The sequence below is a fragment of the Arvicola amphibius genome, chromosome 6 (assembly GCF_903992535.2).
Source record: "Arvicola amphibius chromosome 6, mArvAmp1.2, whole genome shotgun sequence".
Classification (NCBI taxonomy): Eukaryota; Metazoa; Chordata; class Mammalia; order Rodentia; family Cricetidae; genus Arvicola; species Arvicola amphibius.
In genome coordinates, this window is record NC_052052.2 from 114,756,591 (window position 1) to 114,784,141 (window position 27,551).

Consider the following 27,551-nt stretch of genomic DNA (forward strand, 5'->3'; position numbering starts at 1 on the left):
CACGTTGGCAGTCGTGCCTTTTCCTGCCTGACACTTGACACTGAACCTGCCATGTGTCCACTGTGTATTGGAGAAGAGCAAAAAGTGTTTTGTTTTTCCTCTATAAAACTCTAGGCTATTGCAGGCATGTTTATTATTTCCACAGCAAAATATATAGTACTATCAAGTAAGTATCAGATCTCTTTCATCCAAATAGGCAAAGACTAAAGGATGGGAAATATCAAATGCAGAAAAGTAAAAGTCAAGGCTTAAGGCTGGAAGAGAGGTAAACACCACTTTCTGCCCAGTAACCACGCTGAGGGCCAATCACAGCTCTGCTTCACTAGAGGAAAGAATTCTGAAACCCAGCATCAAATTGGTTATTTGCAAAGTGCTTAGATATTTGGAGAGCAAAGGAATTTACAGGAGAATGAGCGCGAGCCTCCACTCGGGATACGCTCTGCTGATTTGCGTTTCCATTTACAGAGATGAAAATTCTAAATTGGGCTCCAGCTGCATTTGAAGTTTCATCTTCAAATTAAACTGCTCTGGTGCCTCATGGAATTGTAGTTAATATATGGTGATTTGGGGGGTAAGCTGGACTCCGTGGCACACTGGAGCAGAGCTAATGGAATAAAGTGATTATGGCATGCATTAAGTGAATTAAGCCTGGTAACGCCACCATGTTAGATGAAGGCCTTCCTTTGGTTCTATTGAGGCTGAACGTGTGTTCATCATGCCTTGAAATGACTATAGATAGGAAGACCTTCAATAAAGAGTTGATTTGCTGAATTTGGGGAAAGGCAAAGAATTCACTCAAGAATTTCATTACTGAAGAACTAAGTTACTTAAATGGAAAGTAGAGTCTAAGATGTCCCTAACAGGGTGTGTTCTGGGTAGTTTAGGCTTCTTGCCATGTGAGGAGCTGGAGTGCTGGCCAGAAGACTTAGTGGTCGATGGCACTAGATGCCAAGTCCGCTGCCCTGACTTGGATCCTAAGGATCCACGGGTAGAAGGAGAGAACTTACTCTCTCAAGATGTGTTTTTGCCTCCACACAAGTACCATGTGTGGATAGACACACACAAAAAGAAAATTTAAAAAATTGTAATTTTTACACAAAGAATTTGTGTAAAATTTTGTAATTTTTACACTAATGGAAAATAAGTTGCACAAACCTAGGAGTCATTTGTCAATAAAAGGGATAGTCCTTGCTGTTGTGGGACTTGGTCATTCACCCGTCACCCACTGACATCAGCATTGTGCATGTGCAGTTCTGAACCACTGAATTCCATGATTGGAGGCTAAAGTTCTATGACCAAGTTTACAAGGGAAGGGGTGTCCTCTATATGCTCCTCAGCTTCCTCCCACACAGCAACTTTCTGAGTTCATCAACTTTAGCAAATTTCTTTCCTAAGTAAAGAGCATTGGCTAACTGTGAAGACTGCTGTAAGGTTAGAGGGCTCAAAGCTATGTCTTGGTGTGAGTAAATACCTTGTAACTGCTTCTTGGTGTTCTTAACAGAGAGGAAAACAGGTGTGTTTTAATTAGTTAAAAAAAAAAAAAAGCAAGTCATCCCCATGCTCTGTCCATAGAAAGCACTTGGCCACCAGGCGTCACAGTCTGAATTTTTCCCCTCCCCTCTAAATTTTTAAGATGAAGAGATGGAGCTTTGGGAACGCAGGGCCATCAAGAGGATGACGTCCACCAGATGGAAACAGTACCTGCACTACAGAGACCTGAGGAAGCCTCCTCACCCCTTCTAGCTGGTGAGAACCCAGCAAGCATACAGCCATCCCACGGACTAGAAACTGGACCCTTACCAGGCACCTAAAGCTCGAACAGCTCAATCTTCAAAACTATAAGTAATGTAAACTATCTGACCTATGGTACTCTGTTATAGCAACTTAACAAGGCTAAGGGTCAGAGACAGGTACAAATGTGCAGATACCTTCAATATTCTAATAATGTTTACCCTCTACCCATCAGAATCCTAATCTCCTAATATCTATATTCTGTCTTCCCAGTCTGGGGCACCCAAAGAAGTTTTTTCTTCTGCACCAGCCAACTGTCCTGTAAGTTACCTTTTACTTCAATTAACAGATACACACACACACACACACACACACACACACACAATCAGTCCTTAATATTTCATTTGTGGATAGAGAGAGTTGAGCAGAGAAAAAATGTAGAGCTCAATAAAAATCAACTTAAAAAAAAGCTCTTTCCTCTTCTTGTTGCTTTTTCTTATGATGTTTTATCACAGCAATAGAAACCCACACTAAGATAAGCCTTAAGCCCACTATGTAGTCAAATCCAAGCTTAATTTTCTGATCCTCCTGCCTCTACCTTCCAAGTCCACTTACTTTCCAGTTAGATCAATTTACATTCTTTCTTTATGAATTCAGAGTTTCTTGGTTCTTTCTGATCCTGTTCAGCACAAAAGAAGACAGAATTCATACAAAGCCATGTCTCATTGCCAGAATCATTCATTTCAGTTGAACTTGTCATATGTTGTCTAATAAGGAATCCAAATATTTTAATGAGTATAGTACCACTTCAACACTGCAACTTCTGACTTCATAAATGCTCTACTACCAAATACAATTTTAAAATTGAAATATTGGTGTCTTGATTTTCTAAGAAGATATTATAAGAATACTAGAAAGATAGTCTAGGTTAAGAATTGTATGTGATTGCCACTGAACTATATTAACACAATCGCTGTCTCTTCTGTAATCTTCAGCACTCGGTATAGACAGGAAAGCTGACTCCAGTGTGTTGAAGGACGTTCAGTGTTTCACACTGAGAATATCACAAGGATTCACTCACTGTAAAGCCCCATTACATCTTAGATGGAAATTAAATCAAGTTATTCTTTATGATTAAAAACTGTTAATGGCTGCTTATGGTTATATGTCTCACATACAACAATGGTACCTAGAACTTTCACCTCCAAGCCAATGCTTATTGGGGGCTAAGCCAGCCCTGACCAGGCCAGGTTTATCAACTGCCAATCAACCTGGTACTCAAATCACCAAGGATACCTCCCTCTTCATTCAAGTGCCTCCATCTTTGATGTTTCCTGCCAAGCTGACCTTAGCGGCTGATTTAGTTTTCTCAAAGGCACTTCTTCCTTTGGCTTGGTAGAAGAATCCTACCTTGTTCGTGGCACACAAACTCGTATATATGGAAAGGACAAACTATTACAGCTAATGCTATCTTCATCCTGTGGGTTGAGTTCTTTGTAACAGATCCTTTTGTAAAATTTCCAAACTTGAAAGTGAAAATAATCTCTTGATATAAAATGAGAAAGAAGAGCTCCTGGTGTCATTTCTTGTGCTCCAATACTGTATGCACATTGATTCACTATTGTGTCTGTCAGGAAGCTATACTCTGACCCATCCTCAACTGCATCCAGTCTTACCCAGCATGCTGTCCCCTCTTTGGGCCACATCATTACTATAAGCTCTCTACCTTTTTTCCTGTTAGTATTTAGGATGATTTCATTATGCAGACTACTTACCCTCTTGGTTCTTGTCAACGTCTAATGCGTTGGGGTCCCTGGGTAAGGGTCTTGCGCAAATCAGGACACAGGGGATGCAGAGTGTGAACAACTGCATAACAAGCTTTATTTTGTATGGCCTTTTATACAGACTAAAAAGCATTACCTCAACTCTGAAACCCCCCTTTACTCACGTACATGATCATGAGAAACTCTTGTCTCTCCTTGCAAGAAACAATACCTCAATTAATAACAGTAATAAAAAATGAAAATAAGTACATAGAAACAAGGCAAAAAGTATACAGAAGCTAAGCACTCCTTTGTAACTGGTAGAGCATGAAGAACTGAGCTCAGAGGCCACTTCCTTATCCAGGTTACAGATTCCAACAGAACGTTTGAGAAATTGAGAAATGGGCAGAGAAAGTTTGCTTTCATCTATGCTTGGTTTCCCAGGTTCGTCTCATCTGTCCCAGGAGGAGCCTGCACTCTAAGCCAGCTCTGTGTCTCCACAGATTCTGAGTTACTTCAACTGCCATTACGGAGTTCAAAGGAATAGAAGCAGTTAAAACAGTTAAGTTCTGCATAACTGGCACATAGCTCTCTCCCTACCAGGAACCTGATGACCAGTACTATTACTAGGGCCTCCACTTCATGGCTCCTATTTTTACTCCCGGGGGGGGGGCAAAAGAATGAATATAGGCACCCAGATTTCACACCCACTACTCTCTGGGTGCCTCTGGATCCCCTTACCATGTACCTGAATATTATACAAATACCTATAACCACCCTTCACTATCATGCCCTCAGAAATAATTTCTTTGTGTCCTAGGCCAACTGTCAGAACTCTGATGAATAATTTTCCCAAAGGGACTTGCCAGGAAGAGAGGATTTGGAATTTTGGGTCAGATCCCTAAGGCCTTACATTTGTATCCAGTGCATTTATGATAAAGAATAAGAGAAGTCAGGGGTAAAGTTTCCAGTGTGATACTCACATCACATTCAGGGTGAGGGCATCAGACTGTGGCAGGATGCACACAGAATATCTAATTTCCACACCGTATGAATCCCAACCAAGCTATACAAAGACTAAAAGACAAAGCATTCACTGAAAATACTTAACATCCCTTCAATCCTGATATGCCATGCTCAGACTCTGCAAGCTTTGACAGCTCTCAACCGCTCCCTTCCTCCAACCTCTCTTGTCAACATTTGTGAACTACCTGTATCTGGAACACTTTCCAAAGCCCTCTTAATGAGGAATTCACTGTTCTTCTCTGTGTAAAAAGAAAATCTGCTGTTTATCCTGGATAAAATGGGTCCTGCGTCGTAAGTAATATTAAATTTCACCCCCAAGCCCATATAATTTGAAGCACTTGACAGATGGTTAATGAGGATTTCTGCCTTTCGTATCCCTGCAGAGTTCTTCTAAATAATAAGTGGTTATCTTATTCACCAGGTGTCAGTCTGAGTAATAAAAACGAATACAAATGATTTTTCATTATGTTAGTAATTTGAATCATAATTCTGTTTCCCTCCCACTTCCAAAAGCAGCATAGTGGAACAAAATCAATGTCCTCTAGACAAAATATCATTACAATTGGAATTTTAAATGGATTCTCAATCTAGGCCTGTTAATAAATTGCTTCATGGCGAATGTTGCCCAACTCTTTTATAGGAATTAAGTAGAATTGACTTACTTCTGTATTTTTGTAGTCATCAATATCTAGTATGTCTCTAAGAGGGGAGTGGAAATTGTATTGCTCACATGATCAATATGAATTACATGCACAATTGTTTTCACTCTCTCTCTCTCTCTCTCTCCCTCTCTCTCTCTCTCTCTCTCTCTCTCTCTCTCTCTCTCTCTCTTTCTCTCATAAGCATGTGTGCGTGTGTGTGTGTGTTGGCATCAAAATCTCAAAATCCCATCTGGACACAGTTCATTCTAGTACAGATAGCTGGCAAAGGTTCTTTCCATACAAGTTCTCTACATCCCAGTAAGACTTACCTATCCCTAACTGTTGGCATCTTTTTCAATAGAAAATGAAACTCATCCACAAAGGCTCAAAAACAATATATATGTGGGGGAAAGTTTGCTCTCCATTCCACAGTCTCATACTATCTTAGTCCCTCACCCCTGAAACCCCAACCTTGATTCTTCTCCCGACAGTAGTTCAGTTACTCTGAGATGTTAAAGGGTGAGACCTTTTAAAACCGTATTCCCAGAGGGTAAAGAATTCCACTTCCAACCTTTTGCCTTCAAGATCTCTTTCTGAAACACTTTAGCTGTGAGAGGAAATCCCAGAGGACAGTCTGTAAGAGTCGGTTCTCTTTCTTTACCTTTCAGTCTCTATCAAAATCATAATGATATTCTTTGCGGGACCAAACTCAGGTCATAAGGCTTGGTGGTAAGTGCCTTTACTTGCTGGAACGTCTCAAAGTCCATGACTTCTTATAGTATTTACCTCTGAGGCAGTGAGCAAAGAGCAGGCAGGATGCTTATGCTGTGGCTGTTATTTTACACTGAACAAGTTAATGGAGGGAGGATTTATTTAGGTTTAATGCTTTAGAGGATTCAGCCTACGGTTGCTTGGTTCTATGTACCTGGGCCATCTTAATGGCCAAAGTTTATGGTAGAAGTTGTTTATCACTTCCTGGTAAGCATGACACAGAGCAAAGGAGACAGGAAGGGCTCAACTTCAAGAGACACAAGAGTTCACAAATGATCTGCTGCTTCCAGCTAAGTGCCACGTTCCACTATCTCTAAAACCTCCCAAAACAGCACAGCCATCAGCAGACCACCAGAACCTATGGGGGACCCCTTGGCTGTCAGGCTGAAATGTGTTCAGTGCTTCATACTGCTCTATCTAAAGGCATTGTAGACCCCTCCTCCGCCTTTCCTACACACACCTGCTCTCTGATACCAAGTAACAAATGCTCTAGCAACCTCATCTTAATGCACACATTATGATGCATCATCCTTCCATAATGCAATATAAAAATGTGTTAGAAAGGGATTTTTTAGCATAAAATAAGACAAATAGTCCTACACAGCACCAAGGATCATTGCAATGTATTATTGCATTAGTCTGTTCTTGTTACTATAACAAACTATATGAGAACGTCAACATTAAAGAGAAAAGGATGTATTTGAGCTCAGAGTTTTAGAGGATCCAGTCTGGTGCCAGTAGGCTGCATTACACTAGATCTGAAAGGGGATGAACATGAAGGCAGCAAGAGCATGTTATGTTTGAATCTTCCCGTGTCACACTGAACATAAAGAGTTGGGAGAAAGGACCAGGGGCACAATTTTCTCTTCAGTCTGGATGTGGTGGTGGATAACTGCAATCTCAGCACTTAGGAGGTGGAGGCAGAGGCAGGAGGATCAAGAATTGAAGGTCATCCTTAACTACATGGTGAATTAGGGTCTAGCCTGGTGGGCTGTTATATTAGACCCTGTCTCAAGAACACCGATAGCACATTCAGCTATAAGCATAGCAGTCCTTTGGTAAATTTTCTGTTATTGTGATCCAGGCACCTATTTATTGGAGTCACCTGCTGAGAATTAGACTTGCAATTCACATGCTTCGGGGTCATTTTATATTCAAAGCATAAAAAAAGAAAAACATACTTAAAAGTGGTGGGGACAAAAAAGATACCAGAAGAATTGGTTGAGCAGTGTACATTCCCGTACCTACCCATGCCCATGCTATCACTGGGCTGATTCACGGGGTGGGGGGGGCTCACTGGATTAAATAAGCATTGCTAAAATTTCAGCCACATTCCCAAAGTCACTGAGTCCCTACATTATCTCAAACAGTGTACTCGGTATTTCTCAGGAATCCTGTCTGTAGAAGTTCTCTTCTTAAAGATACATCTTATATTCAATTATGTGTGTCTGTATGGCAGTATGTGTCTGTGAGTGCATTTCACTCTGAGAATGAAGAACAGAGTGCTGGAGTCCTCAGAACTGGAATTATAGGAAGTTGGGATCTGCCTAACATGGGTGCTGGGAGCCAAATTCCAGTCCTCTACAAGTGTACCAAGTGCTTTTAACCACTAGGCCATTGTTATAGCCCCATCCATGTCTATGGATGTGCCATAGGCAAGTGTCAATAGGCAGCTAATGGAAGGTAACTGTGGCTCTGAAAGAAATGTGAATTTGAGTCATGTATAATATTATTCCACAGAGCCGGGCGGCGGTGGCGCACGCCTTTAATCCCAGCACTCGGGAGGCAGAGGCAGGCAGATCTCTGTGAGTTCGAGACCAGCCTGGTCTACAAGAGCTAGTTCCAGGACAGGCTCCAAAGCTACAGAGAAACCCTGTCTCGAAAAACCAAAAAAAAAAAAAAATTATTATTCCACAGAGAAGTAAACTTGCGATCAAAGTGCATAAATATGAAAATCATTGACCAGGAAGTTCTGTTTGAGCATAGACTATTAAGTGAGAAAAATACTTTAGAGACATCGGCTCACTGCAAAATGTCAATCGTACTCAAGGGAAATGATTACTTTTCTGGGCCTATCATAAAAGTGTTCCAAATACTGCAGGAGTTGAGATAGAATTACATATGAATTGCAAGCATCTGTGAAAATTAAGAGGTCACTTTTTATCTCTAGTTCAAAGAAACATTTATTTTCAGACTTGAAATTCTTAAAAGATTAGCATGAATTATCATAACTACAAATCAAATCACTATCATTTTCTGCCCAAAAGATATGATAGAAAGGGAAAAAAACCTTATTAAGGAGGAAAAAGACAATAATTCTTCTTACATCAGTGACCTGGGGAGAATAACTCTGAATTACAAACTTATTTGTTATATTACAGGATACATGATGACAGATGTATATTCATTACATGGTAAAACTGCCTGATTCATTATTCCATTATAATCTCTCTTCTTGTTAGTGTTTGTGTGTGTGTGTGTGTGTGTGTGTGTGTGTGTGTGTGTGTGTGTGTGAAGGAGAAAGAAAGAGGCATAAAGGCAGAGAAACACATATATACATACATACAGACAAGCAGACACAGAGAATGTGGTATATGTATATGGTATACAGGCCTGCACATATGGAGACCAGAAGAGGACATCTGGCATTCTTCTCTATCACTCTCCTCTGTTTCCTTAAGATAGGGTCTCTCAGTAAATATGGAGCTAGTCTGGAAGCCATGATACCCCAACATCTACCTGTCTCCACCTCATAAACAGCTGGAGTTAAAGCCACATGAAAACATGCTAGGAGTTTTATACAGGTGCTGGGAATTCAAACTCACGTCCTTATGCTTGTACAACAAATGATCTTATCCATGGAGTATAGATCTCCACTGATGTAATGAGTAAACATGGTAGAAGACTTGACCATTATGAATGAAGTTTCATAACAAAGGGACACAGAGAAAATTCCAAAGTCATATTCTTCTTAGTTGTTAAAAGAGAATGCATTAATTAAACACACACACACACACACACGTCAGTGAAGTTTTATTTTTACCACAATGCTTCTATCTATGCATGCTTTTAGTTTAAAGAATGTCTATAGAGTTGACAGTTCAGTGACCCGATTAAATGGCTCATTGTCACATGCAGAGTAAGAAAGAATAATTATAGTAATTCACAACTAGCGAAAGAAGAGTCTTGGGTATATTTTCAGATATCCTAAATCTTATTTGGTTAAAGATATGAAAGGCATTTTAAACAATATAATTAACAACTCACTACATGCATGCTAAGCATCTCTGCATTTATTTTCATTTATGCTTATATGTGTATGTCTATGTGACTCTATGCACACATTAGTGTGAGACCCTATGAAGGCCAAAAGAGGATGTTAAATCCTCTAACTATAGGCAGTTGTAACTCATTCAGCATTGGTGTTGGAAACTGAACTTGGGTCCCCTAGAATAACAGCAAGTGCTCTTAACCACGGAGCCATTTTTCCAGGCCCCAGTGTGCTAAGCACATTTGTTCCCCCAAAGAGATCTATCTGCTTGGAGGGTGCTAGAGAGGCCTCTCTAGAGAGTGACTGGAGTGTAACATATCATAACTTTAGGGTAAAAATATCTACACTCTTGTAAAGATAGACACAGATCAAGGCAATTACAGCAACACAAACACAAGAAACAATTACATATATATTATTGATTTGTTACATTATTCTTGAAAAAACGCTTTAACATAAAGTATAAAACAAATCAGAAGCATTGCTGTTTTCATTTTATGTGTGTACGAGTTCATGTGAGCATGTGCATATGTGTCCATGTATCTGTGTGTTTGTTTGTGGAGGCCTGAGGTGGAGAGACTGATGTGCGTGGCTTCCTCTATTACTTTTGCACATGAGGTTTGAAGACAGGGTCTCTTACTGAACCTGGGCTCATGGCTTTGACAAGACAGTCTGGCCAGCGAGTTCCAGGAAACTTTCTGTCCCTTCTTCCCCAGAACTGGGATTACAAGTCCACACAACTACACCCAGATTGCCGGGTGGATTCTTGGGATCAGAACTTAGAGCTGCATGCTGAAGCTCCAAACACTTTACAGACTGAGCGATCATCTCAGTTCCTCTTCAGTCCATTTTACCTTCCATTCGTTTTTCTTTAACCTCATCTGTCATCCACTCTTCAACCTATCAGTGGGAGAGAAATCATTATAGCAGTGGCTAGGTATAGGCAATTACTTTTCCTGTCCTAAGTTCCATTCAAGGACAGGCAAGACTTTAGGGGAAGACCTTAAGACACTGCTCAAAATCACATGAAGGATAGCTGAAAATATTTTAAATGGAAAGCAGAATTTCCATCACTGAGGCCCAATTGTAATTCAGCTTTTAATCAGTTTTTTTTTCTTTTTTTTACATTTTTGTTTCCTATAAATAGAACTTTTACAGGTATTTTTCTGATCTGAAAACTTCAGGAAGTTTCACAAAGGTTTACCTTCATTGGTGTCACAGATGGCGATTCCTAGCACTGTGGGATGTAGAAGGATTTTTTTTTTATGCCCATATAACCCCCTTGTTAACCATTATAATGGAATCACATACAGTGAGCATCAAGCTTGGACTTTTAAAAACATGCTTCAAAATACATGACAATTAAGGAAGTGTTCCATCTGCAGGCCTTTTCTCAATTGTAGGTGGTCTGTATTTCATCATTTCTGAGAAACACTTCCAATAGGTTTAGTCTTCAATGCCAAAAATACTGTCCCAGACCCTGACATATTAAAACACACTGCTCAACCCCTTAGCAATAAGAGGGAGGAGGCATGAAGGAAAGATGGGCTCTCCACTTACATACCCAATGTGAAGCCTTTGCTTTTCACTCTCAATTTTAAAACCTTAAAAAATTTTAAGACACTTTTACGTAATATTTCATTAGATTTATTATATACAATCAAGTACTTTATATAAAATCAACAATGAGCAAAGCCATGTAAGTATTTATGAGCAGATAGTAGTGACAAAGATACAGGGCTCAGTCTAAGTAAGTAAGTCTATTTGCTTTCAAAGATAATGAAGTGTTGAAGGTGATAAATATGAATTGCTGCCACTGTAGGAAAATCATCATTAAAGACTTAAGATGGAATTAAGACTCAGTATTACCCTCAACCAAAGAACTCATAGTCAAGGATGTACACGAGGAACCATGGAGGCTGCTGCCTGAGCAAAGCTGGCTCAAGACTGGCTTATACTCAGATAGCATTCGTACACATCCCAGAATAGTCTAAAAAAGGAATCTTGCCATCCACAGTGAACTGGGCCTGTCTTCATCAATTAAAGTCAAGTCAGTCTCCAAAAGATATGGCAGCAGGTCAATCTGATCTTGGCAATACCTCAGTTGAGACTCCCTTAGCAAGTAACTCCGCATTTAGGTTTTGTTTTGGTTTTGTCAAGCTGACAGTTAAAGTCAACCAAGACCACCATGATCTTCTATTATATGTTAGGATGTACACTCCTGGCCAAGTGACTTTTCCTTATGCTATAACAATTGGGGGTACATTTGAGGCAGCAATTCATCCCTCCTTGATTTTAAGTTGCCAAAGATCTACTGACAGGAGAACAAACTTGTAATATACAGATAAACAAGGCTGGTCACCTCTTTTACATTCTGACAGGACGATTTTGTATTTTAAGAGGACAATATTAGGCAGAGTTTTGTTCCCCGCCAGCTATAAATAGTGCCATTCAGACTGTGAATATGACAAGATGATTACACACCAATGGAAATGGTAATTTTCTCCGATGCTCTAGGGTGTTTTTATTATATGGAAAACTTATCTTTTCCAATTCACTCTCAAATACTGTTTTTAAAGAGATATATACAAATGTTATCTTAGCAATAGCTACATTTATTACAGCGATAGGAACCTAGCATATTTGTATGAGAATTTTTCTATTTTGTATTGGTTATTCTATCACTTAAGTTATAATGTTGAAAGCTGTGTAATTGGGAAGGTAATAGTTATTTCCTTTGTAAGTATTATATTAACATAGCAGAGATTAAAATCTATTTTGTGAAATACAGCAATATTAAACAAAAATACAGATCTATATCACATAACACTAAATAAAGCTATACCTGATGATATAGCTATAGATAGAGAAATAAATCTAGTCTTACATATGGTGCTAGAAACAAAAACTCCAACCTAAGGAGGTTAAGCACACCCATGAAAACACAGAGAATAAATAATCTCATACCAGCAAAACCAAAAGAAGGGAAGAACACACAATGACGACAACAACAACAGGAATCAACAATCACTGGCTATTGATATCTCTCAATATCAGTGACCTCAATTCCCCAATAAAAAGACACAGAGTAAAAGAATGGATGCAAGGAAAAAATGATTCTTTTGCTGCTTCCAAGAAACACACCTCAATACCAAGAATAGACATTATCTCAGAGAAAAGGGTTGAAAAAAAGATACTCCAAGCAAATGGACCTACAAAGCAAAGTAGTGCAAAATCTTAAAAATCTAACAAGCTAGACTTCAAACTAAAACTAATCAAAAAAGATAGGTAAGGACATTACATACTCAACAAAGGAAAAATCCACCAAGATGACCATTAAATATTAACATCTAAGCCCCAAACACAAGGGCACCCAGGTTTGTAAAGGAAATGCTACTGCAGTTTAAATCATACATTAACTCCCATACACTGACAGTGATAGTGGAAACTAAACAACTCTCCACTGAATCACCACTAAGTCAAAAAAAGAAATAATGAAAGAAATCAAAGGTTTTCTAGAATTAAAGAAAAAAATTAAAGGTTTTCTAGAATTAAACAAAAATGAATTATACAGCATATACAAATTTATGGGATAATGAACACAGTGCAAAAATAAATTCATAGCACTGAGAGCCTATATTTTAAAAATTGGAGAAAGCTCATACTAGCAACTTAACAGTACACCTGAAAGCTTTATAGCAAAAGGACGGAAGGCTGCCCAAGAGGAGTAGAAAGCAATAATCAAACTGAGGGTTGAAATTAATAAAATAGAAACAAAGAGAACAATACAAAGAATCAATGAAATAAAGAGTTGGTTCTTTGAGAAAATCAGTAATATAGACAAGTCTATATTCAAGCTAAGTAAAAGACAGAGAGAAAATACCAAAAAGGAAAAAAAAAGCTAATCAGAAATGAAATTGGGGCCATAACAGCAGACACTGAAGAAATCCAAAGAATTATTAGGTTATAGTTTCAAAACCTGCACTCCAAAATAATTGGAAAATCCAAAAGAAATGAATGATTTTCTCAATAGGCACCATTTACCAAAGTTAAATCAACATCAAGTAAACAGTTTAATATATCAATAACCCCTAGTGAAATGAGGTAGTCATTAAAAGTATTCCTCCCCTCACAAAAAAACCCAGGGCCATATGGTTTAAGCACGGAATTCTACCAGACCTTCAAAGAAGAGTCATAGCCAATATTCCACAAATGTATTGACTTATTGACATATGAACTCATATAGCCCCAGCTTAAATTTACTATCTACAAATTTATTATCTACAAATGGCTGGCTTTGAACTCCTGATCTAGCTGCTTTAACGTTCCAAGTGCTTGGCAATCTAGTCTACTTCCAATATCCAGGAGGATAGCTATATGTTTTTCTTTGGGTTCACCTTCTTATTTAGCTTCTCTGGGATCAGGAATTATAGGCTCCCTGACCATTATTTATGTCTAGAATCCACTTATGAGTGAGTACATACCAAACTCATCTTTTTGTGTCTGGGTTACCTCACTCAGAATAGTGTTTTCTATTTCCATCCATTTGCATGCAAAGTTCAAGATGTCATTGTTTTTTATCACTGAGTAGTACTCTATGTGTATATATTCCACACTTTCTTTATCCATTCTTCCACTGAAGGGCATCTAGGTTGTTTCCAGGTTCTGGCTATTACAAATAATGCTGCTATGGACATAGTTGAACAAATGCTTTTGTAGTATGATAGGGCATCTCTTGGGTAAATTCCCAAGAGTGGTATTGCTGGATCCTGGGGTAGGTTGATTTCGAATTTCCTGAGAAACTGCCACACTGATTTCCAAAGTGGTTGCACAAGTTTGCATTCCCACCAGCAATGGATGAGTGTACCCCTTACTCCACATCCTCTCCAGAAAAGGCTATCATTAGTGTTCTGATTTTAGCCATTCCAAGTGCTGCTAGGAAATCTAGATTCCACAATACCAAGCATCTAGAGATTTAAAATATTTAGAAATAGGTAGAGCTACACACCACACACATGCATGCACACACATACATACCTCCTGAAACATGATAATCAATATTTGTCGCTGACAAAATTATAGAAGTTTTATCTTTAAGTAAACAAAACTAATAGGAAAAATCTTTTCAAACTATCATAAAGTATTTAATCTGGGACAACTGATCAAAACTGAGTCCATTGCCTTTTCCTGTCTACACCCACTCTTTAAACTTGTGCATAAGAATTTGTTTATGCTTTGTTATTTAAGTAGCATTCATTTTTTACAAATAGTTTTTAGACTGTTAGTCTTAGGATTTATGTTGACATTTTATCAATGAAACAGCCCTGACATTACTTTCTTCAGTGTCTCTGTAAATTTTCAAAAGAAATTTTGACATTGCAAGCCAATAGACAACCCAAAAAATTAAATGTGTTTGTATGTATGTGATATATACACATATATTACATAATATATATTACATAATATATAAGGGGGAAGAAGAAGCAGAAGAAGAAGAAGAAGAAGAAGAAGAAGAAGAAGAAGAAGAAGAAGAAGAAGAAGAAGAAGAAGAAGAAGAAGAAGAAGTAGAAGAGGAAGAAGAAGAAGAGCCCAATTAATTTTAAGAAGCCATACCCCGACACCAAAAATACATAAAGACTCAACAAATAAACAGAATTACAGACCAATTTTCCTTATGAACATAGATGTAAAAATGCTCCTATATATAAATAACAAACATACTGAGAAAGAAATCAAGAAAACAACACCTTTCACAATAGCTTCAAATGATATAAAATATCTTGGGTAACTAAACAAGCAAGTGAAAGACTTGTATTATAAAAACTTTAAGTCTTTGAAGAAAAAAGTTGAAGAAGATATAAAAAGATGGAAAGATGGAAAGATCTTCCATGCTCACAGATCAGAAGGATTAACATAGTAAAAATGGCCATCCTATCAAAAGCAATCTACAGATTCAATACAATCCCCTTCAAAATTCCAATGCAATTTTTCACAGTCCTGGAAGGAAAATTCTCAACTTCATTATGGAAACCCAAAATCTCAGTATACCTAAAACAGTCCTTAACAACAAAAGAACAGCTGGAGGTATCACCACTCTGGACTTCAAGTTGTCCTACAGAGCTATAGTAATAGAATCTACATGGTACTTGCACAAAAATTGACAGATTGCTCAATTGAGTCAAACCAAACACCCAGACATAAATCCACACAGCTATCTAGGAACACCTGATTTTAGATAAAGAAGCCAGAATTATATAATGGAAAAAAGAAAGCATTTTCAAAAAAAATGTGCTGGTCTAACTAGATGTCTACATGTAGAAAAAATGCAAACAGATCCAGAGTTATCACATCACCCTGCATAAAACTCAAGTCCAAGTGAATCAAAGACCTCAACATAAAAACAGATACACTGAATCTCACAGAGAGCAGGGATTAGCCTTGAACACTTTGACACAGAAGAAAACATTCTGAAGAGAACACCCGTAGCACAGGCTCTGAGTGCAACATTTAATAAATGGGACTTCATGAAATTGAAAAGCTTCTGTAAGGCAACAGATACATTAATCCAACAAAGCAGCAGCCAAGAGAATGGGAAAAGATATTCATCAACCCTACAGCTGTCGGAGGGCAAGTAACCAAAATATACTTTTTAAAAAACTTAAGAATCTACACATCAAAAAACAAAATAATTCAATTTAAAATGGGGAACAGATCTAAACAGAGAATTCTTGACAGAAGATCCTCAAATGGCTGAGAAACACTTAAAGAAATATTCAACATCCTTAGCCATTAGGGAAAGGCAAATCAATGTTGTTGAGGATATTCAAAAAGGAGAACACTCCTCCATCGCTGGAGCGTAAACTTGTACAGCCACTATGGAAATCAATAGGGCATTTCTTCAAAAAGGTGGGAGTCAATCTATCTCAAGATCCAATTATATCACTCTTAGGCATATATCCAAAGGACTCTATGTTCTACCACAAGGACACCTTCTCAACCATGTGTATTGTAGCTTTATTCATAATAGCCAGAAATTGGAAACAACCTAGATATTCCTCAACAAAAAATAGTTAAAGAAAACATGGTACCTTTACATGGTACATGGTATATTTACATTGTACATTTATAGTATTACTCAGCTGCTAAAAATGACATCAAGAAATTTGCAAACAAATGGACAGAACTAGAAAAATCATCCTGATCCAAAAAGATAAATATTGTATTTATTCACTTATAACTAAATGTTAACCAAGCTACAATCCATAGACCCCGAGAGGTTTGGTTAAAAGGAGAGGGGGTGGGGAGGTGTGCAGGGATCATGCTGGGAGAAGAAAATAGATTTTACAGAATAGAGTAGACTTTATAGACTGGGGTGGTTGGAGATGGGAATGGGGGAATCAGGTGGTGGAGATGGAGTGGAGGGAAATACTGTGGGTAGATTCAGTTGGAATTTGAGAGAGGCATTTGGAAGATGATGTGGAAATCTAGTAAAACGGAAACTTTCTAGAATCTATAATGGGATCCTAATGGGACCTCCCAGTAATGGGGTAAATGGAGTCTCAATTGGCCATCTCTTGTAAACAGATGAGGTTTCCAGTAGCAGGACTATAATACATTTAATTGCGTTATTGGTCAAGGAGGTCCCATGGAAATCCCTAAATATCCTAAGCTGTGTGCTAAGACAAAAGGTTGCTCTCTGAAAGCTGTAAACAGAGCCCCCTGCAAAAGACAATACCCATACAACTCATTGAAGATGGAGAAGTCGAGCTGGTACCCCTACATGAAGCCTTTCCCTCTATATTCTAGTGTAGGAAGGTACTTTGCAGGCTACCAACAGGAAACGTGAACACCAACCCAACCACAAAATCATTGACATACAATCTGTCCTGCCTACAAAATATGCTACAGCAATGATGACACAAAAGGAACTCATACACAACAGTGCTTGAGTAACCAAGAACCAGAGACTACATAGCTCAGAGACCTAGGGTATAACTAAACACTACTAGTCAAAAAAACCAATAGTGATTTTTAATTATACTCTGCTATCTATATTCATAGATCAGAGCTTTATCCAGTCATTGTGAGACAGACTTCTCCCAGAACCACATGAGAGCAGATGCAGAGATCCACAACCAGACATTGTACAGAGAGAATGTGTAAATTGAAGATCTCCATCAAATCCTTACCCTCCATGCTCAGGAAATCTCAAGGAGGCTGAAAGAGTGTAAGAGCCAAAGGTTATAAAGGAAACCAGGAGAGCAAAGGCCCTCCAAAACAGTTAACCCAGGTGCATATAACCAGAGACAGAAGCAGCAGCAATGCAGGACCTACAGGGTCCTCTGTGTATGTATGTTTGTGTGTATATATATATATACACACAAACATACAGAGAGAGAGAGAGAGAGAGAGAGAGAGAGAGAGAGAGAGAGAGAGAGAGAGAGAGAGAGATTTGTTACATTAGCATTTCTGTGGGACTCCTGATTGTGAGAATGAGTGGGTTCCAGGCTCTGGTGCCTGCTTTTGGAACTGTTTTCCTCCTATTGGGTTGCCATGTTGAATTTCAATATGATAGATGGGTGGCCATCTCTTGTCACCAAATGAGTCTTCCAGAACTGGGACTGGGTTTCATTTAATTGAGTTGCTGGTCAAGGGGGCTCCATGGAAATCCCCAAACAACCCAGATTGTTACTAAGACAATGCGTTGCTTTTCATAACCTGACTGTAGGGGTCCCATTGTTGAGGACAACACCTAAGGAATTCATTGAACATGGAGAAGTCGAGTTGGTGTTTATATTGAGCTTCACTTTCACGGTCTAGTGTCTTTGATGCAGGAAGGTACTCTGCAGGCTACCAAAACATAAACATAAATGCCAGCCCCACCACAAAACCTTTGACCTACAAACTGTCCTTCCTACAAGATATGCTAGGGCAATGGTGGCATAGAACTTGTGAGAATACCCAAACAATGTCTGATTTGACTTAAGGCTCACTCCATGAGATGGAACCTATACCTGACACTGCTTGGTGACTAAGAACCAAAGACTAGATAGTCTTTAGTATCTATCATAGTAACAACAAATACTGCTACTCTAAAAATAATGAAAGTAACAATAAAATGAGTCCTTGTGTTACGCTGCTATACTCGTAAATTGGTGCCTTATTCTGTCATCACCAGAGAGACTTCCTCCTAGAGCAAATGGAAATAGAGCTATGTTATATGAGAAAATTATCTCTTTTCAATAAACAAAATATGGTTAAAACATTCTAAAACCTCAAAAAAAGATCTAGACTAATAATTCATAACTTTATTGTATTTATTTAGAAGTAAAATTTCTGGATCTATGTTAATTCTACTTTCAACTCCTTGATCAATAACTGACCTGTTCTCCAGAAGCCATGCCATCTTACATTCCCACCAGAAACCTAAAAAGTTTCCATCTTCGTCATGTACCATTTGGATGTTGTCTTTGAAGAATATGTTTGTACTGAGCGTTTTGTCTATTTTATGTGTATTATACATATTTTTGCATGTGTGTGCATCTCTGTGTGTGCCTGTGTTAATATAGCCATGTGCATGTATCAGAAAGCACACATGGAGACTATAGGACAGATCCCAAGTGTTCTTTTCTGCCACCTGTGGAATCTGAGATCTAATTCAGGTCAACTGAGATCATCAAGTCTACAGCAAACTTATCTACTGCTGAACTGTACTGTCCACCTCTTTGTCTATTTTTTATTGGAGCATATCTTTGTATTATTTAGTTTTAAGTGGTTTTATATAGTCTGAATATTAAAGCTTTATCAATTATGATCTCTAACTGTTTTATCCCACTATGTAGTGTGGCTGTTTACATTCATTCATCATTTACTTATTTTGCTTATTGAGACAAAAAAAGTCTCATGCTCCAGTCAATGCTGACTTAGGACTTTTAGCATCTCTCCTGGATAAATCTATCATGTACTAGTTTACAGACAGGAAACACTGCACCTGACTCTCTTTATTATCTTAGTAATGTTATATGAAGACAAGTTTTTAGTATTTGTTTCACAAATTTATCTGAGTTCTGTTCTTTTGTTTCCTGTGTTTCTGTCCTTTTACCAAAGAACCCATTTTCAGGTACAGTCATAACATATGCCTTTGTGTTTCCCTCTAAGAGTGTTACAGCCACTCTCTTGTAAACGTGGGCTGTTCACCTTTTAAATCTAGCTTTTGAATGAGATTTGTGATGGCAGTTTTCAGCAGTTGTCCTTTAGTTCTATTTAAAGGGCACCTCCAACATAATTGTGTGTGTGGCCAGGACCTTTTAAGGCATGAAACTGGGGTGACATTTGTGTCCCTTTCACCTAGGGAAATTTAAGTAAAAGTAAATAATACACTAGTCTCACTGATTTCCTAAATGTAATTGTCTCAGATTTCTCTATGAAACCACTAATGCTTCAGTTTGCATCCACAAACCTTGGAAGCCATTCAATCAGGTACTTAGAGATGCCAGAATCACTAAATTCCTTAGGTGGTTGTGAGATGTTTGAAGTAGGTGCTGGGAACTGAACTTTGGTCCTCAGCAAAGTCCCAAGCACTCTTAACTGCTAAGCCATATCTCCAACCTCCAGATAACTTTACTAATGAGTGAAATATCACATGCCTCCTGCTATTTGTTTTGTTTTATTATCTCCACAGCTAGACTTCACTAGTTATGCACAGTTAATGGCCAATCATAAAGAATTAATGAATGAGTGATTATACAGAGATATTGTCTGATATATACATTAGCCAATAAACAGATGTGAAAAGCGAATAAATAGCCAATTCTCTTAGCATTGAATCAATATTTTGGCAAGACATGCTATGTCTATTTTGCTTTTAACTTTTACTAGTTAAAGTATAAAGTATAAAGTATTCTACAAAATCAATCTATTTACAAAACATATTAATAATCGTGTAATTGTTTCAAGAAGATCATTATGAAAAGTTTCCCAAGTGGCATTTTTATTGCTTAATTTTTATTTGACAATTTAATACATGTATTTAACATATTCTTACACTTTGGCTGCTCTCCTCTCTTATATCCCTCCCACCACTATCAACCCTTCCAACATCCCTACCCATTCCTTTCCTAGTTTAATGACTCTTCTATTTTGTTTTGTGATCCACTGAGTTTAACCGGAGCCAATTTTCTAACACACGGGTTGGAAGTTACTATTTGGAGCTTGATAGAGTCATCAATGTGCATACAAATTAAGACCATGATTTCTCTTCTCCCAAAATATATTAGTAGCAAATAGTTAATCAATGATTGGTAGTATCCAACTTTTTTTCTTGTTGTGATAATACATCATGGGAGGAAAGGCTTTATTTTTAGCTTACACATTATAGTCCATCATTGAAGGAAGCCAAGACAGATACTGAAGCAGAGACCATGAGAAAAAAAAAACTGCTTACTAGTTTGTTCTCAATGGGCTATTCAATTATTTTCTTATACAGCCTAAAACCACTTTCCCAAGAGTGGCATTGCCTGCAATGGCCTGGGATTTCCCATATCAATTAGCAATCAAGAAAATTGCCCCCACATGCCCATAGACCAACATGAGGGTGGCAAGTCTTAAGCTGATCCTCCTTGACAAAAACAAACCATCACAAATAGGACCCCTTGAAGGAGAATGGCGTTCTTCAAAGCATGGCTATTGATGGATTCATTGGAACATGCAAACAATAGATATATAGAGCATATGTATAGAGAAATAGAGAGATAGGAGATGGATGAATGGATAGATGATGGATAATAGATGATGATGAAGATAGATAGATAGATAGATAGATAGATAGATAGATAGATAGATAGATAGATAGATAGATGATAGCTTGAATTTATTTAAGGATTTTTTTTACTAAGAACTCAATAAGCTTTAAAATTATGAGGACTTCAGAACAGCTGCCATGTGGCCTAATGTGTATTTTGTAATCTACCATGATACAGAAGTATAATTTTTATTTTATTGCAGACAACTTTAGCATACTCACTTACCAGTTTAGTAATGGGAAGCAGGCTAATGTTTCATCTGCCATGTGGTATTGTGCCTGAACTCACCCCTGGAATGAAAATATTTCTTTGGATGTATAAAAGTCTACTTGCAAATAGCCACCATAGATGTTCACATACATCCCAGTCTCCGCTATATACAGTTAAATGGAATTTCAGCTGACGTGGGAAAGTGTCAATCTCTGTGGCTTTAGTTTTGCCATACTGAGAAAATAGTATAAAACACACCATTAAGTTTAAATTTCAGGTGGGCAGTTGTGCTGGCTAGTTTTACGTCAACTTAATTCAAGTTAAAATCATCTTAAAGGAGAGAACTACAATTAAAAAATGTCACCATCAGATTGATCTGTGGAACAGCTTCTAGGACATTTTCTTAACTAGAATTGACAGTGATGGTTTAACCCATTGTGGGTGATGCCATTCCCAGGAAGGTGGCCCTGGTTTCTATAAAAATCAGACTGAGCAAGCCAGGGGAGGGGGCAGTAAGCAGCACTCCTCCATGGCCTCTGCATCAGCTCCTGCCTCCAGGTTCCTGATTTTCTTGAGTTCATTCCCTCACTGCTTTTCATGAAATAGAACTGTGAGTGAAATAAATCATTTTGGTGTTTCACCATAGCAGCAGCAACCCTAACTAAAGTAAGAGTGAATGAATTTTAGTTCAACTATGGTCTTTGCAATCTTTGTTAAATTAAAATTTGCCTGTGTCTCCTGTATTTTTTGGCAGGGTCTTCTAAAAATGTATTTATTGTTACATGTAATGTGTTGTGATGTAACTTGTTAGTATCTTAATACAAAAATAGAAACCACATCATATCTTTTCTTGGGAACAAACATGGAAAGACTGCATGTAGTGCCAAAGTGTGGGACATGAGAAATAAAATTTGAAGGTCCTGGCAAGAGGAGTTCATCATTGGCCAATGGGAGAATCTGGTCTGCAGCAAAGAAATATTCTCACATAATAAGGCAGTAGGCATTAAAAGGGAAGAAAGCAAAATCATAATACAACCATCCATCCATGGTAGAGGTTTCTAGATGACATAAAGGTGAGACACTGGGGAACGAGGACACCCAGGGCTCTTTCATATCCCTATGACTTCATTAGATGAGAAAACAACACTGTAGGTAGTTGGAGAAAACACAGATTTCAGAGTCATAACTCCAAAACTCTGTTACTAATGAACTCATGTTGTGTTGGGGTCTTTTATCATGCTGCTGCCTAGGGTCTTGGATTGCAAAGAAAGTCTATTCTCTAAGTTGCCTATCAACAGAATGGCCAAATAAAATAAAAACTTTACTCAGGCAATCCATTATTCAAATGTAATTTTTAGACTCTTCCAACTACTGATTTCTATGAATAATAATAATGTCAACATCTAAACTTTGAGGATCTGAGGCAGAGGAAGGAAAAAGAGATGTGTGGTTGTGTTCACATGAGCACAGTGTTTTAGAAGCCAGAAAATGGAGTCAGATCCCCTGGAGCTGGAATTACAGGTAGTTGTGAGCTTCCCAACATGGATGCTGGGAATCAAACTGGCATCATCTACAAGAGCAGTATGTCCACTAAGTTCTTCCTGTAACTTCTTCAAGAATCCATTTTCTATGTCTTTCTCCCAACTTTATATCCTCTAACTTTTTAAAAATAGCTCACTGAGTCCTGTTAGTGATGCCTTTATATGCACAAGGGTTGAGGGCCCTCCACTGGTGCATGGACAACTAAAGACAACTGGCTTTCCCGCCTCCAGGAGCTATCAACTGCCATTGATTCAGAGAGGTGGAGCTTTGTGGGCCCTTCACTCATCCATGCTGGAATGTGGATTGGGTTGATCTTGGGCAGGTCTTGTGTAGGAACCACAACTGCTGTGAGTTCATTAGGGCAACAGCTCTTTCATATTCAGAAGACACTATTTCATATCACTCTGATGCTTCACCTTTGATATTAATGTTAAACCTGTTATGTAAATCTGTCTTTAGTAAAATTTGTTATTACAATTCTCTGTTTAGAGATATCATAAACTGTTTCCATATAAAATGACTAGAGAGACTGCCATTGAGTCAAGAGCCCTTGCAGCTCTTTAAAAGGATTAGAGTTTAGTTCCCAACATGCACATCTAGTGATGCATAATTGTCAGGCAATAAACCTGACACTCTCATTTAGCTTCTGCAGGTACCTGCAATTATGTATGCATGAGTGTGTGTACACATGATAATAATAATAATAATAATAATAATAATAATAATAATAATAAAAATAATAATAATAATAATAGAAATAAATAATATTGAAGTAAAATGGTGAACTTAAGAAGCTATCTTAGGGTTTTTATTGCTGTGAAGAGACACAGCATCTCTTTTTATTTATTTATTTATTAAAAATTTCCACCGCCTCCCATCCTCCCATTTCCCTCCCACTCCCCCCATTGCCCCACTGCATTGTATTGCATGCATACAATCTGACAAAACAACTTTGCATACGTGTACAAATGTTGTAAACAGAAATAACAAATATAATTTGAACTTGTATCAATATACAGGAAACTATACCAATGTAAATTGTCCATAAATAATAGCTCACAGTATTCACTCTATTACTATTATTATTATTAGTGTGAATAAGTTCACACTAAATTACCTATTTTGCTTCTTTTCTCCAATAACACTTTTAGAAAAGCTGTGGTCGATTTTCTAGGACTGCTGAGATTAATTGAAGCCAATTGTGTGGGGTTGCTTGTTGTTTGAAGACCACATTTTGACCATTTCCTAACCAAGGGTGAATGTAGGCCAGCCATAAGCCATTATGGCTTGTTTAATTTCTTTTAGATCATTTATACATATTGGATTTTATGTATATGCTTTGACTACCTTAAAATACTTAGATGCAGATGGTCTTTTTGAAAAGATCACTGCATAGACATTTAGAATTCTGGGTAAGCCATCCTGAAGTATTGATGTATTGATGAGGCTAAATTTTGCTTTTATATCTTTTGTTCATGCTCATTAATTTTGATAATTTTTTTAATCTTTTTATTTTTTTTACCACTGTCTTCTGTAAAGTCTGGATCTCCTGTCCAGTGTTTTATTTTAAAGCCCTTGTTGAGGATTTTAAGGCATGAAGTCTGTCCAGTAAAAATAACGTCTCATCCTTGGACGTAATTTTTATGGTGTACATACTACCTTCCTGGAGAGATACCATATTTGTCAATCTATCATAACTGCTCAACATATTTTGATTAATATATTCAACAGCACAAATTCCCTCAGACATTGTCTCAGCATCCTCCATTATTGACTGGGTTTTGTCCGTCAAATTGGTTTTATCCTTTCCCAGAGTGCTGATTTTCCCTTTTAGCTGGTCATTATCAGTCGGTAAAAACGGTATCATTTCTAAAAGTGCTTCATTTTTTACTCTATTATGAAACTTTTTTTAAAAGGAGAAAATATGAAACTATGTAAAACAAAGCTAACCCCTAGAATGAAATATAGGGATGTAGAAGGGAACTCACATAAGCCTTGCATAATACCATCCATGGTATAAGTAAAAAAGCTATTGAACTTTTGTATCGTTAAGTTATCTGTCATCTTGTCCTTTTAAATTATAAATTTGGCCTTATAAATCTCACCTATAATGAGTTGGAGTAGGTGAAATAACCATTACTGGCCAGCAGGTGTCACAGTTATAGCTGCATGGTCAGAAAATCCAAGCTGTGGACTATTTGAATTGGTTTAAGTGTGTTAGATACAAAAAAAAAAAAAAAAAAAAAAAAAAAAAAATCTTAAATTAAAAACAGTTATTTAGTGCAAATCACAGACTGTGCACTCTTTGGAGATCCCTAATTGGGCAGCAGAAGCACAGGGACAGCAAGGCAGCAATGCTGACAGAAACACCCGGGAAAGTCCATGCCCCGCCTGTGCTTCTGTGGTGCTCTGGAGAAGCTGGTGCAAAGCCACAACACAGGGATGGTCAGTGCCCAATACCCAAATACACAAAAGCACCACATGGTACCCAAATACACAATTCACCACATGGAGCCAGGCGACAGCTGGCTGGAGTCTTGGGGGTTCCAAATTTCCAAGCCCGACGATGGGCACAGATCAAAGAATTCCAGACTAACTCCAATATAAACCAATTATATTTTCTTTATTATAAGAGTCAAACTCACAAAATAGGAACAAAAAGTCCAACCTCAGCTGCTTAGCGCAAAAACCACAGAGAGAACAAACTCCAGGCAGGCCAGCGTTTTTCTATAGGTCCCCAAAAGGTCATGCCCTAACCTGGTCCCACCTCTTAAAGATCATTGGCTGACAGAGATTCCCCATTAGTGATACCTTTATCTATTGTCGTCACGATAAGGAACATGGCAGTGTGTAGGCAGACATGGTGCTGTTTGCATCTTGACCAGAATGCAATGGGAAGTTGACTGACTGTCACACTGAGTGAAATTTGAGAAAAGAGACCTCAAAAGTTCACCCATATAATACACAATTTTTCCAACAAGACCCCACCTACCCCAATAAGATCACACCTTCTAACAGTGACACTTCCTTTAGGGGCCATCTTCTTTCAAACTACCGTAGAAATGTTACATGTCTTTGATTTCCCTAATGGCAAACCAATTCGTTCTTTCACGTCCCCCACCTTGGGCCTTTAGAAACAAAATATTAAAAATTAGGTCAGTAAAACACAGTCACCTCCAGGCATTTGAGAAAGAAGAGTCATAGGTCTCATAATTACACTGGCTAAGACAGCATGCTACTGGCTGATACAGGCAAAACCTAGACCTCTGGCACCAAAGTTTTGCCACATTGTCCTTACATAGAGCAACTTATTGAAGGGGAAATGCTGTTTAGTGACTAGAGAGATGCTTAGCAATAAAGAGAATGGGCTGTATTTGCAGAGGACCAAGATCCAGTTCCCAGCACCCACACTGGATAGCTTACAACCTCAGCCCCAGGGGCAGCTGACGTCTCCACCCTCTTTGGGCATCTGCACTTACATGTATATCTCCTTGCACAGACATATACCTGTACACTTGATTGTTAAAATAATTGAAAAAACATGAAAAGAATGCTGTCCCAGTGGAATGTTAAGGCCACAGAATAGCTTCGCACTAAGGAGTCTTCTAGTAATTATGGTCTACATAGACCCTCCATCCACAACATTTGCTTACATCAAAGCCCATCTCAGAGCAAGGCTCTCAATTCTATGAGGACTACGAAGGAGGTAAAGCTTTGGGAGAGGAGTTTGAAGTGAGCATAGATTGCCCCATGAGGATTAAAGAAAGGCAGCATCTCCAGGACATCAAAGCGCAAGAAAAGCAGCAGAATTCAGCAGAGCAAGCTTCCATGTGACTTCCGATCTCCAGTCCCATTCTCTTGTCTACTTCCACATTTGCCATGCAGTCCAAAGTGCATTGTTGTTTTCTTTTGAATGCTCTAATATTTTTGTCCTTTGAGTCTTAAAGGTGTCACTCCATCTTTCTATGGCTTTCACAGTTCTGGGGGAGATGTCTGTTCTCATTCATTATTCATATGACAATATTCATTATTCATGTGACATGACTTTTTTTCTTGGAACACTTTAAAATTTTTTTTCAAAGTGGTCAGCTGCTTAACACCTCAAAATTCAATAAGGTTTGCTTCACTCTGTCTCCCTCTTTTGTCTTGCTGAGTTTTTATCTAAACAGTTTACCTTGCTATATCTTTTTAAAAATATGCATTTATTTAGGGACTGTATGCCATGCATGCATGTGGAGGGCAGAGGACAACTTATGAGAGTGAGTTCTCTCCTTCCGCAATGTTAGCTCTGAGAATCAAACTCAGATCATCAGGCTTAGCAACATGGACCTTTGCCCCCAGACCTCCTCCCCCATACTCTTCACGCTACCTTTGCACACTTGCTGGTCTTCTGCGGCACTTAGTGTGTTGTTAATCCTATCTAGTGTATCTCATTTTAGAAAAAGATTACATTTATTTAGCTACCATTCATTCATTTATTCACACATCCATTCATGCATTCCCATGCTGCCCAGATCAAGCTTGAATATACTATGTAATTAAGGAGGACTCTGAATTCTTGACCTTTCTGCCTCCACCTCATGACTGTTAAAGTGCCACCATTACACAGTTCTGGGGATCGAATCTGGTGCTTCATACATGCTAATCAAGCACTCTACCAACTGAGTCACATTGCCCATCCTAGGGGACATGCTTCTTAACCTATAAATCCCTCATAATTTATTTTGTCTTCACCTGCTCTCTCCATCTTTGATAAAATTAAATTAGCACAGGGCTCTTTGAAACTTGCTGTCTC

The 27,551-nt window shown here is 38.2% G+C and overlaps 1 long non-coding RNA gene across 3 annotated transcripts in view; it reads right to left on the bottom strand.

Annotated features, from left to right (window-relative positions):
- The window catches only part of LOC121677218, a 132,544-nt gene that overhangs the window by 64,209 nt on the left and 40,784 nt on the right, over window positions 1–27,551 (bottom strand). Inside the window, exon 4 of one of the 3 annotated variants that reach the window (XR_006020839.1) lies at window positions 8,949–10,103. The exons of the other annotated variants lie outside the window; for them this stretch is intronic. This is a non-coding gene — a long non-coding RNA (uncharacterized LOC121677218). Of the gene's footprint in view, window positions 1–8,948; window positions 10,104–27,551 lie in introns of those variants that run through there. 3 annotated transcript variants of the gene reach the window in all.